Source organism: Triticum dicoccoides, chromosome 1B (assembly GCF_002162155.2).
Source record: "Triticum dicoccoides isolate Atlit2015 ecotype Zavitan chromosome 1B, WEW_v2.0, whole genome shotgun sequence".
NCBI lineage: Eukaryota > Viridiplantae > Streptophyta > Magnoliopsida > Poales > Poaceae > Triticum > Triticum dicoccoides.
The window spans coordinates 322,241,651-322,260,013 of record NC_041381.1 but is presented as its reverse complement, the minus strand read 5'-3'; the positions used below and the strand labels follow the sequence as shown (position 1 = coordinate 322,260,013).

The window sequence follows — 18,363 nt, the reverse complement described above, 5'->3', positions numbered from 1 at the left end:
AGACAACAGTTGTTTGTATTAAGAGGTACGAAATCAATGATGTGCATTGTTCAACTGTATGTATGTACCCGCTGAACAGAGGGCACAGCTAAGGCTTGTACTCGAGAACTCTGTTTTTTCTCGTGCCATGAGAAGTGATATACGCCATCTTCTTGACGTGAGAACAGTAGAAAGACTTGCTGGTGTGGATCTTGTACCGATGTGTAAGATGAGAATAAGTTTTTCTTCTTTTGTTGCATTGCAAACAGTATGTAAATAGCAAAAGATTCTACACGCAAAAAACAGTGAAGATCCGGGATTGGAAATCTATGTTTATGCAAAGCAAGGCATGGCGCCAAGCTGTCTGATCTTGATCTGATGCCCGCAGTGACCAAGGACGAGGTGCTAGCGGACAAAGGCTCGGAAAGTTGGTTGTAGGGGACGGACACTTTGACCACGTCCAAAGAAATTCTTAGTTTGTCCAAATTTTACAGTTCGACGGACGCGAGGATATAGTTCCGCCCCTATGTCAACTTACAGCAGTGCAACCTCATCAAAAGAAAGAAAGAAAGAAAAGAGGGTACGGCAGCAGGGTTGCGACATCCATCAACACGATGTCTAGTTTCCAAGAGGCAGCCAGCCAAGACGCAGGGTTGCACCTGTTGCGGTATACGCACATTTTCTCTGATGTCTTGTGAAGGCAGCAGAAGCAGATGATGCATGGAGAGGAGAGGATAGGACTCCGGCAGAATCATGGGCCAGGTACGGTGCTGCGCCGGCAATGACGATCGATGTCCCTCCCGACCGCCGTCGTGTGGCCGGGTACGCGCCAGGGCTCCTGGGATCATTCTGCTGCCTGCCTTCGCCAGCGGACGGACGGATGGAAGCATCGATGCGCAGCCTGTGGTTTTGCTTGCAAAAGCTGTGGCAAGAAGAACATGCCAGAAATCTCAGAAGGGGTACGTTAGACACAGGGAAATTGTAAGCACGAACTAAGATCTCTCGATTATCTATGAATTGTTCGGCTCATCTCAGATTCACGCGAATTCAAACGAGAGGGGAGAGGGGAAGATTACAGCCAGTCCTTCCAGTTACGCTATCCTATCCTTTCCTCGGCCGAAGTCGCCCGCCAAGCGTTACAGAAACAGGGCAAGGAGTATATGTAGTTAGCTCTAGCGGGTCCATTCCGGGCCGCGCAACCTTGCCGGCACCTGGGCCTTCCTTCTGGGCCTGGCCTGCTCCGCGGTTGCCGGCTCCTCCTGTAGCTTCTCAGGCGTTGTCGCTGTTTCCTCTTGCTCGCTGCTGACAATCCCCCTGAGAGAAAACGGCTTGCCCCCAAGCCGGCGCACGCTGAAATTGTTGCTTGAGCATGTCTTGGTCCTCCCACATTGCCGATGAAACTGGAGAATGGCTCCACTTGACCAGCACTTGAGCAACTGTCTTGTTCCCCCGAGAGAGCAGTCGACGATCAAGGAAACATGCCGGAACCTGCAGATGAGCTGTTGTTGAAGGAAGAACTGACAATACCTGCTGGTCCGATTTGACCTGACGTTTGAGTAACGAGACATGGAAAACTGAGTGTACTCGGCAATTGTCCGGCAACTTCAGTTTGTAAGCCACTGCACCGACCCGAGCCAGAATTTCAAACGGACCAAAATATTTGAAGGCCAGTTTGTGATTTGCGCGCGGGGCAATAGAAGACTGAATGTACGGCTGCATCTTGAGGAATACTGTGTCGCCCACCTCAAAACATCGCTCCGTTCTGTGTTTATCAGCCTGAACTTTCATTCGCTGCTGCGTGCGCAGTAAGTGTTGCTTGACTGATTCCATGACCACATGCCTGTCACGCAGCCACTGTTGAGCATCTGAATTGCTAACGGCATCCACCGGGGCTATACCAAAATAATGTGCTGGGTGTCCATAGACCAATTCAAACGGAGTACGGCCAGTCGAAGAATGCCAGTTTGTATTATACCACAACTCACAGAGAGGAAGCCAACTGAACCATCGATGCGATGAGCGCTGATGAAACACCTGAGATACCCTTCCACTTGCTGATTCACACGCTCAGTTTGCCCGTCCGTCTGTGGGTGCTGACCCGAGCTCATGAGCAGTTTAATACCTGTTCTGTTGCACACCTCTTTCCAGAATGAGCTGGTGAAAACCGGATCGCGATCAGAAACAAGTGATTGAGGCAGGCCATGAAGGCGATATACACGGTCCAGGAATTGCTCAGCCACTGTGGTAGCTGTATAGGGGGTGCTTGAGAGCAATGAAATGCCCATACTTAGTGAGTTTGTCAACAACCACCAAGATGCAACTGTAATGCTGTGAAACTGGCAATCCTTCGATGAAATCCATCGTCATCATTTCCCAGGGCTTCGAAGGAATAGGCAAAGGTTGCAACAGACCTGGATAAGAAACTCTGTCCGGTTTAGCAAGCTGGCACACCTGACACTGTTGCACGACTGCCTTGATCATTTGCTTCATCTTTTTCCAATGAAAGAGCTGGGAGATCCTTCGATAAGTAACTGGAAATCCAGAATGGCCTCCCGCCGAACTGGCATGCAAACTGTCAACTATTTTGCGCTGCAGCTGTTCATTCGAGCCAATCCACAAGCGATTTTTGAAACGAAGCAACCCTCCTTGCAAGGAAAAATGAGCAACAGCTGATGGATCAATAGCTAACTTCTGAAGAATCGCTGTAACATGAGGATCTGAACCATAACTGTCCATAATTTCCTGTACCCAAGCTGGCTGTATCACAGACAGAGCATAACAGTCTCCTGATATATGAGGTCTTCGGGACAGAGCGTCAGCAACCTTGTTTTCCACCCCTTTTCTGTAAATGATCTTGTAGTCTAAATCGAACAATTTGGTTAACGCTTTTTGTTGCCAAGCTGTATGCAAACGCTGCTCTGTTAGACTGACCAATGCCTTCTGATCAGTAATAATGTTGAATTCTTTCAACTGAAGGTAAGAGCGCCACTGTTCCACTGCCAGTAAAATTGCTAAGAACTCCTTTTCATAAACTGACAGGGTTTAATTTTTGGGGCCCAAGGCCCTGCTGACAAACGCTATTGGATGTCCCTCTTGTGATAATACAGCACCTATCCCACAATCACTAGCGTCTGTTTCAACAGTAAATGGTTTCTGAAAATTGGGAAGTGCCAGAACAGGAGCAGTAACTAATGATGTATCCTCGACACTGGTCCAAACAAACACAGAACCCTTGCGCAGAAGATTGGTCAGGGGTTTGGCAATGACTCCAAAATGGCGAATGAATTTTCTGTAGTACCCAGCTAACCCTAGGAAACTTCTGATCTCCTTCACAGATTCAGGTTGTGGCCACTGTTCTATAGTACTTATTTTCTCAGGATTAGTGGAGACTCCATCCTTGCTGATTATGTGACCCAGATAGAGCAGCTTTTGAGAAGCAAATTCACACTTGGACAGCTTCACATACCATTTATCCCTTCTCAAAACCTGCAAGACTCTCCTGACATGCTCTAGATGTTGTTCTAGTGTTTTACTGAAAACTAGAATGTCATCAAAGAATGCAATCACAAAGTTCCTTAGCATGCCAGGTTCTTCTGACAGTGACACATTAATGGCCCCTTGAAAAGTATTTGGAGCTCCTATTAACCCAAAACCCACCACCAGAAATTCAAAATGTCCATGATGAGTTTGAAAAGTTGTCTTATATTCCTCACCAGGGGCTAACCTTATTTGGTGGTATCCAGCCCTGAGATCCAGTTTTGTAAACCAGTGTGCACCATGGAGTTCATCCAATAACTTATCTATCACAGGCATAGGGTAATTTCCTTTAATTGTTAGGGCATTGAGATGTCTGTAATCCACCACTAACCTCCATGTGTGATCCTTCTTTTTAACCAAGAGGATAGGAGAAGAAAATGGGTTGTTACTTCTTCTGATAACACCAGAATCCAACATTTCCTGAATTTGCTTTTCAACTTCATCCTTTAACTCTGGTGCCAGTCTATATGGTCTGTGAGAAAAAGGCCTTGCACCTGGAATGAGGGGAATAGAATGGTCACAAGCTCTCTCAGGTGGTAATCCAGTGGGAATGGCAAACACATCCTTATATTCATCCAACAGTTCCTGAATTTCTGGCAACACAGTTTGAGCATTTTCATCAGTAACTACTGACAACTCTATGATTGTGTAAGCAAACTCCACAGGTGCTGCTCCTTGAATAGTTACTGTTTTTCCATGGATAGGAAAGGACATCCACTGCTGTTCCCAGTCCACCGTCATTGGGCTATGTTTAGCCAGCCAATCCATTCCCAATATTCCATCATAGCAGCTAAGAGGCAAAATCTTGAGATCATGCTCGAACTGAACACCCTGTACTGACCATTTGCACTTTGGCACGAAACTGGAGCAGCTCATTACTCCCCCGTTAGCTACCTTAACCTTCATTGATGGACACTCATGTACTCCTGTCAGTGCTCTAGCTGAAACAGTATCCAGGAAGGAGTGGGTACTGCCAGAATCCACTAGGAATGTCTTCTGCTGGTCAAGGATTGTAACATTCAGTTGAAATGCTCTGCTGCGAGTAGATTTTCCATCAGCTGCCTCAGAGATAGCCATTAGATTGACCTCCTCATCCTCGTCTGATTCAAGTTCTTCTGAAGTAGTGCATTGGAAAAACTCCACCATTTCTTGAACTACATGAAGGACACTGATTGTTTGCACTGGTGATCACGGCTCCATTTCTCTCCACATGTGAAACATAGCCCCTTGGCCCTGCGGTAAGCTCTCAAAGCTTCCCATTTTTCCTCCCCTGATTTCTGTTTCTGCACTTCTATGTTGCTACGTCTGTCTTCAGTGGTTTTGCCTGCAGCTGTTTTGGCTGTTGCCGGTGTCTGTGGAGCATAATGGCGTCTGTTCGCTTGATGATATTGAGGAGCTGTACTGGTCAGTGACTCATGTAACAGGGTCAACTCATACGTTGCATCCAGATCGGAAGGTTGTGAAGGAAATATGCCCTAGAGGCAATAATAAAGTTATTATTTATTTCCTTATTTCATGATAAATGTTTATTATTCATGCTAGAATTGTATTAACCGGAAACATAATACATGTGTGAATACATAGACAAACGTAGTGTCACTAGTATGCCTCTACTTGACTAGCTCATTTATCAGAGATGGTTATGTTTCCTAGCCATGGACAAAAGAGTTGTCATTTGATTAACGGGATCACATCATTAGGAGAATGATGTGATTGACTTGACCCATTCCGTTTGCTTAGCACTTGATCGTTTAGTATGTTGCTATTGCTTTCTTCATGACTTATACATGTTCCTGTAACTATGAGATAATGCAACTCCCGTTTACCGGAGGAACACTTTGGGTACTACCAAACGTCACAACGTAATTGGGTGATTATAAAGGAGTACTACAGGTGTCTCCAAAGGTACATGTTGAGTTGGCGTATTTCGAGATTAGGTTTTGTCACTTCGATTGTCGGAGAGGTATCTCTGGGCCCTCTCGGTAATGCACATCATTATAAGCCTTGCAAACAATGTGACCAATGAGTTGGTTACGGGATGATGCATTACAGAACGAGTAAAGAGACTTTCCGGTGACGAGATTGAACTAGGTATTGGATACCGACGATCGAATCTCGGGCAAGTAACATACCGATGACAAAGGGAACAACGTATGTTGTTATGCGGTTTGACCGATAAAGATCTTCGTAGAATATGTAGGAGCCAATATGGGCATCCAGGTCCCGCTATTGGTTATTGACCAAGAATAGTTCTAGGTCATGTCTACATAGTTCTCGAACCCGTAGGGTCCGCACGCTTAAGGTTTTGATGACAGATATATTATGAGTTTATGAGTTTTGATGTACCGAAGGAGTTCGGAGTCCCGGATGAGATCGGGGACATGACGAGGAGTCTCAAAATGGTCGAGACGTAAAGATCGATATATTGGACGACTATATTCGGAGTTCGGAAAGGTTCCGAGTGATTCGGGTATTTTTCGGAGTACCGGAGAGTTACGGGAATTCGCCGGGGAGAAGTATTGGGCCTTATTGGGCCCTGCGGGAAAGAGAGAGGGGCTGCCTAGGGCAGGCCGCGCGCCCCCCCAAGGCCTAGTCCGAATTGGACTAGGGGGAGGGGCCGCACCCCTTCCTTCCTTCCCTTTTCTCTTCCCTTTCCTAGTCTCCTACTCCTACTACATGGAAGGACCCCTAGTTGGACTAGGAAAGGGGGAATCCTACTCCCCGGTGGGAGTAGGACTCCCCATGGCGCGCCCCTCCTAGGGCCGGCCTCCTCCTCCCTCCCTCCTTTATATACGGGGGCAGGGGGCACCCCATAGACACACAAGTTGATCTACGGATTGTTCCTTAGCCGTGTGCGGTGCCCCCTTCCACCATATTCCACCTCGGTCATATCGTCGCGAAGCTTAGGCGAAGCCCTTCGCCGGTAGAACATCAAGATCGTCACCAAGCCGTCGTGCTGACGGAACTCTCCCTCGACACTCGGCTGGATCGGAGTTCGAGGGACGTCATCGAGCTGAACGTGTGCTGAACTCGGAGGCTCCGTACGTTCGGTGCTTGGATCGGTCGGATCATGAAGACGTACGACTACATCAACCGCGTTGTGCTAACGCTTCCGCTTACGGTCTACGAGGGTACGTGGACATACACTCTCCCCTCTCGTTGCTATGCCATCACCATGATCTTGCGTGTGCGTAGGAAATTTTTTGAAATTACTACGTTCCCCAACAGTGGCATCCGAGCCTAGGTTTTATGCGTTGATGTTATATGCACGAGTAGAACACAAGTGAGTTGTGGACAATATAAGTCATACTGCCTACCAGCATGTCATACTTTGGTTCAGCGGTATTGTGAGATGAAGCGGCCCGGACCGACATTACGCGTACGCTTACGCGAGACTGGTTTCACCGTTACGAGCACTCGTGCTTAAAGGTGGCTGGCGGGTGTCTGTCTCTCTCACTTTAGTTGAACCGAGTGTGGCTACGCCCGGTCCTTGTGAAGGTTAAAACGGAGTCTATTTGACAAACTATCGTTGTGGTTTTGATGCGTAGGTAAGAACGGTTCTTGCTAAGTCCGTAGCAGCCACGTAAAATTTGCAACAACAAAGTAGAGGACGTCTAACTTGTTTTTGCAGGGCATGTTGTGATGTGATATGGTCAAGACGTGATGCTATATTTTATTGTATGAGATGATCATGTTTTGTAACCGAAGTTATCGGCAACTGGCAGGAGCCATATGGTTGTCGCTTTATTGTATGAAATGCAAACGCCCTGTAATTGCTTTACTTTATCACTAAGCGGTAGCGATAGTCGTAGAAGCAATAGATGGCGTAAACGACAACGATGCTACGATGGAGATCAAGGTGTCGCGCCAGTGACGATGGTGATCACGACGGTGCTTCGGAGATGGAGATCACAAGCACAAGATGATGATGGCCATATCATATCACTTATATTGATTGCATGTGATGTTTATCCTTTATGCATCTTATCTTGCTTTGATTGACGGTAGCATTTTAAGATGATCTCTCACTAATTATCAAGAAGTGTTCTCCCTGAGTATGCACCGTTGCGAAAGTTCTTCGTGCTGAGACACCACGTGATGATCGGGTGTGATAGGCTCTACGTTCAAATACAACGGGTGCAAAACGGTTACACACGCGGAATACTCAGGTTATACTTGACGAGCCTAGCATATACAGATATGGCCTCGGAACACGGAGACCGAAAGGTCGAGCGTGAATCATATAGTAGATATGATCAACATAGAGATGTTCACCATTCAAAACTACTCCATCTCACGTGATGATCGGTTATGGTTTAGTTGATTTGGATCACGTGATCACTTAGATGACTAGAGAGATGTCTGTCTAAGTGGGAGTTCTTAAGTAATATGATTAATTGAACTTAAATTTATCATGAACTTAGTCCTGGTAGTATTTTGCAAATTATGTTGTAAGATCAATAGCTTGCGTTGTTGCTTTCATATGTTTATTTTGATATGTTCCTAGAGAAAACTGTGTTGAAAAATGTTAGTAGCAATGTTGCGGATTTGATCCGTGATCTGAGGTTAATCCTCATTGCTGCACAGAAGAATTATGTCCTTAATGCACCGCTAGGTGACAAACCTATTGCAGAAGCAGATGTAGACGTTATGAACATTTGGCTAGCTCAAAAGGATGACTACTTGATAGTTTAGTGCACCATGCTTAAACGGCTTAGAATCGAGACTTCAAAGACGTTCTGAACGTCATGGACCATATGAGATGTTCCAGGAGTTGGAAGTTAATATTTCCAGCAAATACCCGAGTTGAGAGATATGAAGTCTCCAACAAGTTCTAAAGCTAAAAGATGGAGGAGAATCGCTCAACTAGTGAGCATGTGCTCAGATTGTCTGGGTACTTCAATCGCTTGAATCAAGTGGGAGTTAATCTTCCAGATAAGATAGTGATTGACAGAATTCTCTAGTCACCATCACTAAGTTACTAAAACTTCGTGATGAACTATAGTATGCAAGGGATGACGAAAACGATTCCTGAGCTCTTCGTGATGTTGAAATCGACGAAGGTAGAAATCAAGAAAAGACCATCAAGTGTTGATGATTGACAAAACCACTAGTTTCAACAGAAGGGCAAAGGGAAAGAAAGGGAACTTCAAGTGGAAAGACAAGCAAGTTGTCACTCCTGCGAAGAAGCCCAAAGCTGGACCATAGCCTGAAACTGAGTGAGTACACTGCAAAGGAAATGGTCACTGGAAGCGGAAATGCCCTGAATATTTGGTGGATAAGAAGGATGGCAAAGTGAACAAGGGTATATTATATACATGTTATTGATGTGTGCCTTACTAGTGTTTATAGTAGCCCCTGAGTATTTGATACTTGTTCAGTTGCTAAGATTAGTAACTCGAAACAGGAGTTACAGAATAAACAGAGACTAGTTAAAGGGAAAGTGACGATGAGTGTTGGAAGTAGTTCCAAGATTGATATGATCATCATCGCACACTCCTTATACTTTCGGGATTAGTGTTAAACCTAAATAAATGTTATTTGGCGTTTGCGTTGAGCATGAATATGATTTGATCATGTTTATTGCAATACGGTTATTCATTTAAAATCAGAGAATAATTGTTGTTCTGTTTACATGAATAAAACCTTCAATGGTCATACACCCAATGAAAATATTTTGTTGGATCTCGATCGTAGTGATACACATATTCATAATATCGAGGCCAAAAGATGCAAAGTTAATAATGATAGTGCAACTTATTTGTGGCACTGCCGTTTGGGTCATATCGGTGTAAAGCGCATGAAGAAACTCCATAAAGATGGATTTTCGGAATCACTTGGTTATGAATCATTTGATGCTTGCGAACCGTGCCTTTTGGGCAAGATGACTAAAACTCCGTTCTTCGGAACAATGGAACGAGAAACAAACTTGTTGGAAATAATACATACTGATGTATGCAGACCAATGAGTATGAAGGCTCGTGGCAAGTATCGTTATTTTTGACCTTCACAAGATGATTTGAGCAGATATGGGTATATCTACTTGATGAAACATAAGTCTGAAATAGTTGAAAGGTTCAAAGAATTTCAGAGTGAAGTGGAAAAATCATCGTAAAAAGAAAATAAAGTTTCTGCGATCTGATCGCAGAGAGGAATATTTGAGTTACGAGTTTGGTCTTCAATTAAAACAATGTGGAATAGTTTCACAGCTCACACCACCTGGAACACCACAACGTTATGGTGTGTCCGAACATCAGTGCGATCTATGACGTCTCTTACTGATTTACCAATATTGTTTTGGGGTTATGCATTAGAGACAGTTGCATTCACATTAAAAGGGCACCATCTAAATCCGTTGAGATGACAACATATGAACTGTGGTTTAGCAAGAAACCCAAGTTGTCGTTTCTTAAAGTTTGGGGCTGCGATGCTTATGTGAAAAAGTTTCATCCTGATAAGCTCGAACCCAAATCGGAGAAGTGCGTCTTCATAGAATACCCAAAGGAAATTGTTGGGTACACCTTCTATCACAGATCCGAATGCAAGATATTCGTTGCTAAAAATGGATCCTTTCTAGAGAAGGAGTTTCTCTCGAAAGAAGTGAGTGGGAGGAAAGTAGAGCTTGATAAGGTAATTTGTACCTTCTCCCGAATTGGAAAGTAGTTCATCACGGAAATCAGTTCCAGTGATTCCTACACTAATTAGTGAGGAAGCTAATGATGATGATCATGAAACTTCAGATCAAGTTACTACAAAACCTCGTAGGTCTTCCAGAGTAAGATCCGCACCAGAGTGGTGTAGTAATCATGTTCTAGAAGTCATGTTACTAGACCATGATGAACCTACGAACTATGAGGAAGCGATGATGAGCCCAGATTCCGCAAAATGGCTCGAGGCCATAAAATCTGAGATATGATCCATGTATGAGAACAAAGTATGGACTTTGATTGACTTGCTCGATGATTAGCAAGCCATGTTAAATAAATGGATCTTCAAGAGGAAGACGGACACTGATAGTAGTGTTGCTATCTACCAAACTCGACTTGTTGCGAAAGGTTTTCAACAAGTTCAAGGTGTTGAATACGATGAGATTTTCTCACTCGTATCGATACTTAAGTCTGTCTGAATCATGTTATCAATTGCCACATTTTATGAAATCTGGCAAATGGATGTCAAAACTGCATTCCTTAATGGATTTATTAAAGAAGAGTTGTATATGATGCAACCAGAAGGTTTTGTCAATCCTAAAGGTGCTAACAAAATGTGCAAGCTCCAGCGATCCATCTATGGACTGGTGCAAGCATCTCGGAGTTGGAATATACGCTTTGATAAGTTGATCAAAGCATATAGTTTTATATGGACTTACGATGAAGCCTGTATTTACAATAAAGTGAGTGGGAGCACTACAGCCTTTCTGATTAGTATATATGAGTGACATATTGTTGATCAAAAATGATGTAGAATTTTTCTGCAAAGCATAAAGGAGTGTTTTAAAGGAGTTCTTTAAAAAGAAAAGACATCAGTAAAAGCTACTTACATATTGAGCATCAAGATCTATTGAGATAGATCAAGACGCTTGATAAGATTTTCAATGAGTACATACCTTGGCAAGATTTTGAAATAGTTCAAAATGGAACAGTCAAAGAAAGAGTTCTTGCCTGTATTGCAAAGGTATGAAATTGAGTAAGACTCAAATCCCGACCACAGCAGAAAATAGAAATAGAATGAAAAGTCATTCCCTATGCCTCAGTCATAGGTTCTATAAAGTATGCTATGCTATGTACCAGACCTATTGTATACCTTGCTCTGAATTTGGCAAGGGAGTACAATAGTGATCTAGGAGTAGATCACTGGACATTGGTCAAGAATATCCTTAGTAAGGACTAAGGAGATGTTTCTCGATTATGGAGGTGATAAAAGAGTTTGTTGTTAAAGTTACATCAGTGCAAACTTTTCAACTGATCCAGATGACTCTAAGTCTCAACCTGGATACATATTGAAAGTGGGAGCAATTAGCTAGAGTAGCTCCGTGCAGAGCATTGTGGACATAAAATATTTGCAAAATACATACGGCTCTGAATGTGACAGACCCGTTGACTAAGCTTCTCTCACGAGCAAAACATGATCACACCTTAGTACTCTTTGGGTGTTAATCACATAGCGATGTGAACTAGATTATTGACTCTAGTAAACCCTTTGGATGTTGGTCACATGATGATGTGAACTATGGGTGTTAATCATATACAGATATGAATATTGGTGTTAAATCACACGGTGATGTGAACTAGATTATTGACTCTAGTGCAAGTGGAAGATTGAAGGAAATATGCCCTAGAGGCAATAATAAAGTTATTATTTATTTCCTTATTTCATGATAAATGTTTATTATTCATGCTAGAATTGTATTAACCGGAAACATAATACATGTGTGAATACATAGACAAACATAGTGTCACTAGTATGCCTCTACTTGACTACCTCGTTTATCAGAGATGGTTATGTTTCCTAGCCATGGACAAAAGAGTTGTCATTTGATTAACGGGATCACATCATTAGGAGAATGATGTGATTGACTTGACCCATTCCGTTTGCTTAGCACTTGATCGTTTAGTATGTTGCTATTGCTTTCTTCATGACTTATACATGTTCCTGTAACTATGAGATAATGCAACTCCCGTTTACCGGAGGAACACTTTGGGTACTACCAAACGTCACAACGTAACTGGGTGATTATAAAGGAGTACTACCAGAATCCAACATTTCCTGAATAGAGTTGTTACTTCTTCTGATAACACCAGAATCCAACATTTCCTGAATTTGCTTTTCAACTTCATCCTTTAACTCTGGTGCCAGTCTATATGGTCTGTGAGAAAAAGGCCTTGCACCTGGAATGAGGGGAATAGAATGGTCACAATCTCTCTCAGGTGGTAATCCAGTGGGAATGGCAAACACATCCTTATATTCATCCAACAGTTCCTGAATTTCTGGCAACACAGTTTGAGCATTTTCATCAGTAACTACTGACAACTCTATGATTGTGTAAGCAAACTCCACAGGTGCTGCTCCTTGAATAGTTACTGTTTTTCCATGGATAGGAAAGGACATCCACTGCTGTTCCCAGTCCACCGTCATTGGGCTATGTTTAGCCAGCCAATCCATTCCCAATATTCCATCATAGCAGCTAAGAGGCAAAATCTTGAGATCATGCTCGAACTGAACACCCTGTACTGACCATTTGCACTTTGGCACAAAACTGGAGCAGCTCATTACTCCCCCGTTAGCTACCTTAACCTTCATTGATGGACACTCATGTACTCCTGTCAGTGCTCTAGCTGAAACAGTATCCAGGAAGGAGTGGGTACTGCCAGAATCCACTAGGAATGTCTTCTGATGGTCAAGGATTGTAACATTCAGTTGAAATGCTCTACTGCGAGCAGATTTTCCATCAGCTGCCTCAGAGATAGCCATTAGATTGACCTCCTCATCCTCGTCTGATTCAAGTTCTTCTGAAGTAGTGCATTGGAAAAACTCCACCATTTCTTGAACTACATGAAGGACACTGATTGTTTGCACTGGTGATCACGGCTCCATTTCTCTCCACATGTGAAACATAGCCCCTTGGCCCTGCGGTAAGCTCTCAAAGCTTCCCATTTTTCCTCCCCTGATTTTTGTTTCTGCACTTCTGTGTTGCTACGTCTGTCTTCAGTGGTTTTGCCTGCAGCTGTTTTGGCTGTTGCCGGTGTCTGTGGAGCATAATGGCGTCTGTTCGCTTGATGATATTGAGGAGCTGTACTGGTCAGTGACTCTTGTAACAGGGTCAACTCATACGTTGCATCCAGATCGGAAGGTTGTGAAGGAAATATGCCCTAGAGGCAATAATAAAGTTATTATTTATTTCCTTATTTCATGATAAATGTTTATTATTCATGCTAGAATTGTATTAACCGGAAACATAATACATGTGTGAATACATAGACAAACGTAGTGTCACTAGTATGCCTCTACTTGACTAGCTCATTTATCAGAGATGGTTATGTTTCCTAGCCATGGACAAAAGAGTTGTCATTTGATTAACGGGATCACATCATTAGGAGAATGATGTGATTGACTTGACCCATTCCGTTTGCTTAGCACTTGATCGTTTAGTATGTTGCTATTGCTTTCTTCATGACTTATACATGTTCCTACAACTATGAGATTATGCAACTCCCGTTTACCGGAGGAACACTTTGGGTACTACCAAACGTCACAACGTAACTGGGTGATTATAAAGGAGTACTACAGGTGTCTCCGAAGGTACATGTTGAGTTGGCGTATTTCGAGATTAGGTTTTGTCACTTCGATTGTCGGAGAGGTATCTCTGGGCCCTCTCGGTAATGCACATCATTATAAGCCTTGCAAACAATGTGACCAATGAGTTGGTTACGGGATGATGCATTACAGAACGAGTAAAGAGACTTGCCGGTGACGAGATTGAACTAGGTATTGGATACCGACGATCGAATCTCGGGCAAGTAACATACCGATGACAAAGGGAACAACGTATGTTGTTATGCGGTTTGACCGATAAAGATCTTCGTAGAATATGTAGGAGCCAATATGGGCATCCAGGTCCCGCTATTGGTTATTGACCAAGAATAGTTCTAGGTCATGTCTACATAGTTCTCGAACCCGTAGGGTCCGCACGCTTAAGGTTTTGATGACAGATATATTATGAGTTTATGAGTTTTGATGTACCGAAGGAGTTCGAGTCCCGTATGAGATCGGGGACATGACGAGGAGTCTCGAAATGGTCGAGACGTAAAGATCGATATATTGGACGACTATATTCGGAGTTTGGAAAGGTTCCGAGTGATTCGGGTATTTTTCGGAGTACCGGAGAGTTACGGGAATTCGCCGGGGAGAAGTATTGGGCCTTATTGGGCCCTGCGGGAAAGAGAGAGGGGCTGCCTAGGGCAGGCCGCGCGCCCCCCAAGGCCTAGTCCGAATTGGACTAGGGGGAGGGGCCGCACCCCCTCCTTCCTTCCCTTCTCTCTTCCCTTTCCTAGTCTCCTACTCCTACTACATGGAAGGACCCCTAGTTGGACTAGGAAAGGGGGAATCCTACTCCCCGGTGGGAGTAGGACTCCCCATGGCGCGCCCCTCCTAGGGCCGGCCTCCTCCTCCCTCCCTCCTTTATATACGGGGGCAGGGGGCACCCCATAGACACACAAGTTGATCTACGGATTGTTCCTTAGCCGTGTGCGGTGCCCCCTTCCACCATATTCCACCTCGGTCATATCGTCGCGAAGCTTAGGCGAAGCCCTGCGCCGGTAGAACATCAAGATCGTCACTACGCCGTCGTGCTGACGGAACTCTTCCTCGACACTCGGCTGGATCGGAGTTCGAGGGACGTCATCGAGCTGAACGTATGCTGAACTCGGAGGCTCCGTACGTTCGGTGCTTGGATCGGTCGGATCGTGAAGACGTACGACTACATCAACCGCGTTGTGCTAACGCTTCCGCTTACGGTCTACGAGGGTACGTGGACATACACTCTCCCCTCTCGTTGCTATGCCATCACCATGATCTTGCGTGTGCGTAGGAATTTTTTTGAAATTACTACGTTCCCCAACAGGTTGTTGTGGTGCCACCAACACTCTGACCGCTGGATTCAGACCATCGATGAACTTAGTGACATAGTGCACAGATTCAGGCACGACTTCGTAAGCAGAGAACTGATCGTTGAGTTCAGCAAATTGCTCCACATATTCTTCCACTGAACCCGTCTGTGCGATACTGTGAAATTTTCGCACTAGTGCCTGGTGCTGATTTCGCCCAAATCTGCACTGTAGCAGCCTGCAGAAATCCTCCCACGGCGCGTTCGGCGCTCGACGTTGAACTGATTCCAACCAGCGCGCTGCAGGACCCTCGAACATGGTTGATGCGAACTGAACCCATAGCTGACGCGGAGTACCACTCATGCTGAAATAATCCTCGCATCTCGTTTGCCAGAGCCTCGGATTGGAGCCATCAAAATGGGGCAGATCGATGCGCGGACCAAATCCGTAGGCGTCAGTATGATCTCGTGGAATTTCAGCCAATCTCGAACTGAGTACAGAGCTCTGATCTGGTTTCGTACCTCTGGCGGGTGGCGGAACGTAAGGAACATGGTCCTTCCCCTTGATTGAAGGAGCTCTGCGGCCACCTTCCGGAAGCGCGTCGGTGTTGTTGAACACACCTTGTTCTGCCGACGGAGGCCGTGTGGTTGGAGACGCAGTCGATGAGGACGACGGCCGATCCAGACCGGCGCGGAGTTCGTCCATGTTGACGCCGATCGACATCTTGAGGTCGTCGAGGCGCGTCGTCAGATCCCCCACGACGGAGCGCAGCGACTTCGCTGCTTCCTCATCCTGACGCTTGAAACGTGCATCCAGAGACTCCGCCAAGTCGGCCTTGAGGAACTCGTACACCGCCTTCGTCGCCGGCGACAAGGCTTCCATCATCTCACTGCGGCGCCGGGCCGCAAATCTCGTCGCGTGCGGGTGGTGGAGGGGAACGGGCGGCGCCAGGATCTGAGGCTCTGATGTCAATTGTAAGCACAAATTAAGATCTCTCGATTATCTATGAATTGTTCGGCTCATCTCAGATTCACGCGAATTCAAACGAGAGGGGAGAGGGAAAGATTACAGACAGTCCTTCCAGTTACGCTATCCTGTCCTTTCCTCGGCCGAAGTCGCCCGCCAAGCGTTACAGAAACAGGGCAAGGAGTATATGTAGTTAGCTCTAGCGGGTCCATTTCGGGCCGCGCAACCTTGCCGGAACCTGGGCCTTCCTTCTGGGCCTGGCCTGCTCCGCGGTTGCCGGCTCCTCCTGTAGCTTTTCAGGCCTTGTCGCTGTTTCCTCTTGCTCGCTGCTGACAGAAATGGACTGATGCATGTGCATCTACTTATCTGTAGATCGACGTGGAGTATCATGCACATGCGCCGACCAGCCACTGCTCGCAATTCATCACCTGAAGCCCTCGGCACATGCAGATTTTTGTTTAGAAGTCAAGACGTTGTCATCGGTCGCCACAACACTATTCGCTGGTGCTATCGTTTCAGTTTACGTACATGGCTAAGTACACATACACACATATTGTACATGTCCAGTCCGGTGAAGTCGGATCGATGAGCAGCAACCCTGATTCCTCGGGACGGTTACCCGCATTCCGGGCGGCAGTGGCCGGCCAGCCAGCCGGCCGGCTCATCACGCACGACGACCAACCAGCCCAGCCCCCTACCTAGGCATTGCACGATCCATCCATCCATCCATGTAGATTCTAGTGCGTGTGTGGAGAGTGAATCGGACCGCGCAGCGGCTAGCGAGGTCGATCGATCGAGTAGTGAGGGGAGCCGGGGAGGGGAGGGGAGGCAAGGTCAGGGTCGTGTCTGAAATGATGCGGCGAGGCGAGGGCAGCGAGGCAGCGCTGGACATAGGGCGCCTCCGGGCTTTTCTGTCGCGCGACTGCCGGTGCCGGGGTCTGGCTAGGAAGACTAGTCGTGAACCCCGTCGCCCTCCCACCGGTCCGGTCGCTTGCCGCTGTCCCCGGGCCGGCTCCGGCCCGGCGCGGCTGCATGCAGAGCCTGGCCCTCCTTGTCTGCTCTGTCGCACTTGGCCCCTGAGTGGCATCATCAGTTGCCTTTGTTGCTTTGGTTTGCTAGGTTGACAACTTGGAACGCCGCGTTTCCGTCACGATTCCTCCTATTTCTGGTTTGGGCATAAACTGTAGTAGTAACGATAGTGACTGGGTGTATGGTATGGCCGTATTTGGGACCCCGTAATGGATGAGTGGGAGTCGAGGAATATAATGCGACGCGGCTGGTAATAGTAAAGGTTTTACAGCAAGACACGCACAATTGGGCCACTTAATGGCAGCGGCACTTACGTCCAAGTTCCCAGATGATCGCTCGCTCGCAGGTGCTCGGAATGGAGGAGCCAACGTGGCGGTCCAGTGCGCGGGACGGCGGCTCTCATCCGGAATCCAGTCCAGACGTGGACCGAGCACAGAGGTCAGACCTGCACTCGGCTCGGTGCCTCATGCTCAGTGCACGGCACGAGGGCGAGGGCGAGGGCGGAAAAACGCTCCACAGCTAACCCCGCCCGACACGAGACAGCAGCGTCGCTGTTTGGCTCCATCACGGGAGGGAGCCAAGATTCACACGGGAACTCGACGTGTGGGTGTGTGTTCTCCTGCTTTCGCGCTCCGTTTCGGCGGTGCACTCTGCACTCACAGCTGAATCGGATAAGCACTAGAGGCGCACGCACGCACGTCCAGCTAATCCACGTCGTGACCTCCTTGAGGGCGTGTTTGGTCAGAGTACCTGCATCCCAGCTCAATCCACGTGGAACACCTCGGCAGGGAATAACCCACAGACTAGAGTGATTTATATGTTTGGTTGAGCCCAGGATTGGATAATCCCGGCCTGATCCATCCAGTTCCACGCTGTTTCATGGGGCAGAAAAGAATCTGCCTCTTAGCAGTGGAACGAATCCCACTCCAAAGTTGAAGGGATTGAGTGTAATGAGGATTTTCTTTTCTCTTTCGTCAAAGATCAAATAGAGCTGCTTTCATGGCTCTCCTCTCCCCCCTCTCCCCCCTCCCCCTCGCGGCGACGCCTGATTCTGGCTCTGTACCGGCGGCGTCTCTGCCACGTGCGACCTCCTCATCCCCCTCCCCTCTGCGTACTCCCCCGGGCTCCGCTCCGGCGTCGCGCGCAGCCCCCCTCTGCTCTCTGGCATCTCCTCCTCGCTCTGTCCACATCGCCCCTCTCCGGGCTAATAAGTTTTGCGCGCTTGACTCGGATGGCTCCGGGTCGGAATCTT

General features: G+C 46.6%; 1 long non-coding RNA gene across 1 annotated transcript; it reads right to left on the bottom strand.

The window, feature by feature from the left end:
• Window positions 1-411: 411 nt before the first annotated feature.
• LOC119304594 lies at window positions 412-1,109 on the bottom strand. Its single transcript, XR_005148374.1, has 2 exons — window positions 1,056-1,109; window positions 412-901 (listed from the first exon to the last, which is right to left on the bottom strand). It is a non-coding gene; the product is annotated as an uncharacterized LOC119304594 (long non-coding RNA).
• Between the last annotated feature and the right edge of the window lie 17,254 nt (window positions 1,110-18,363).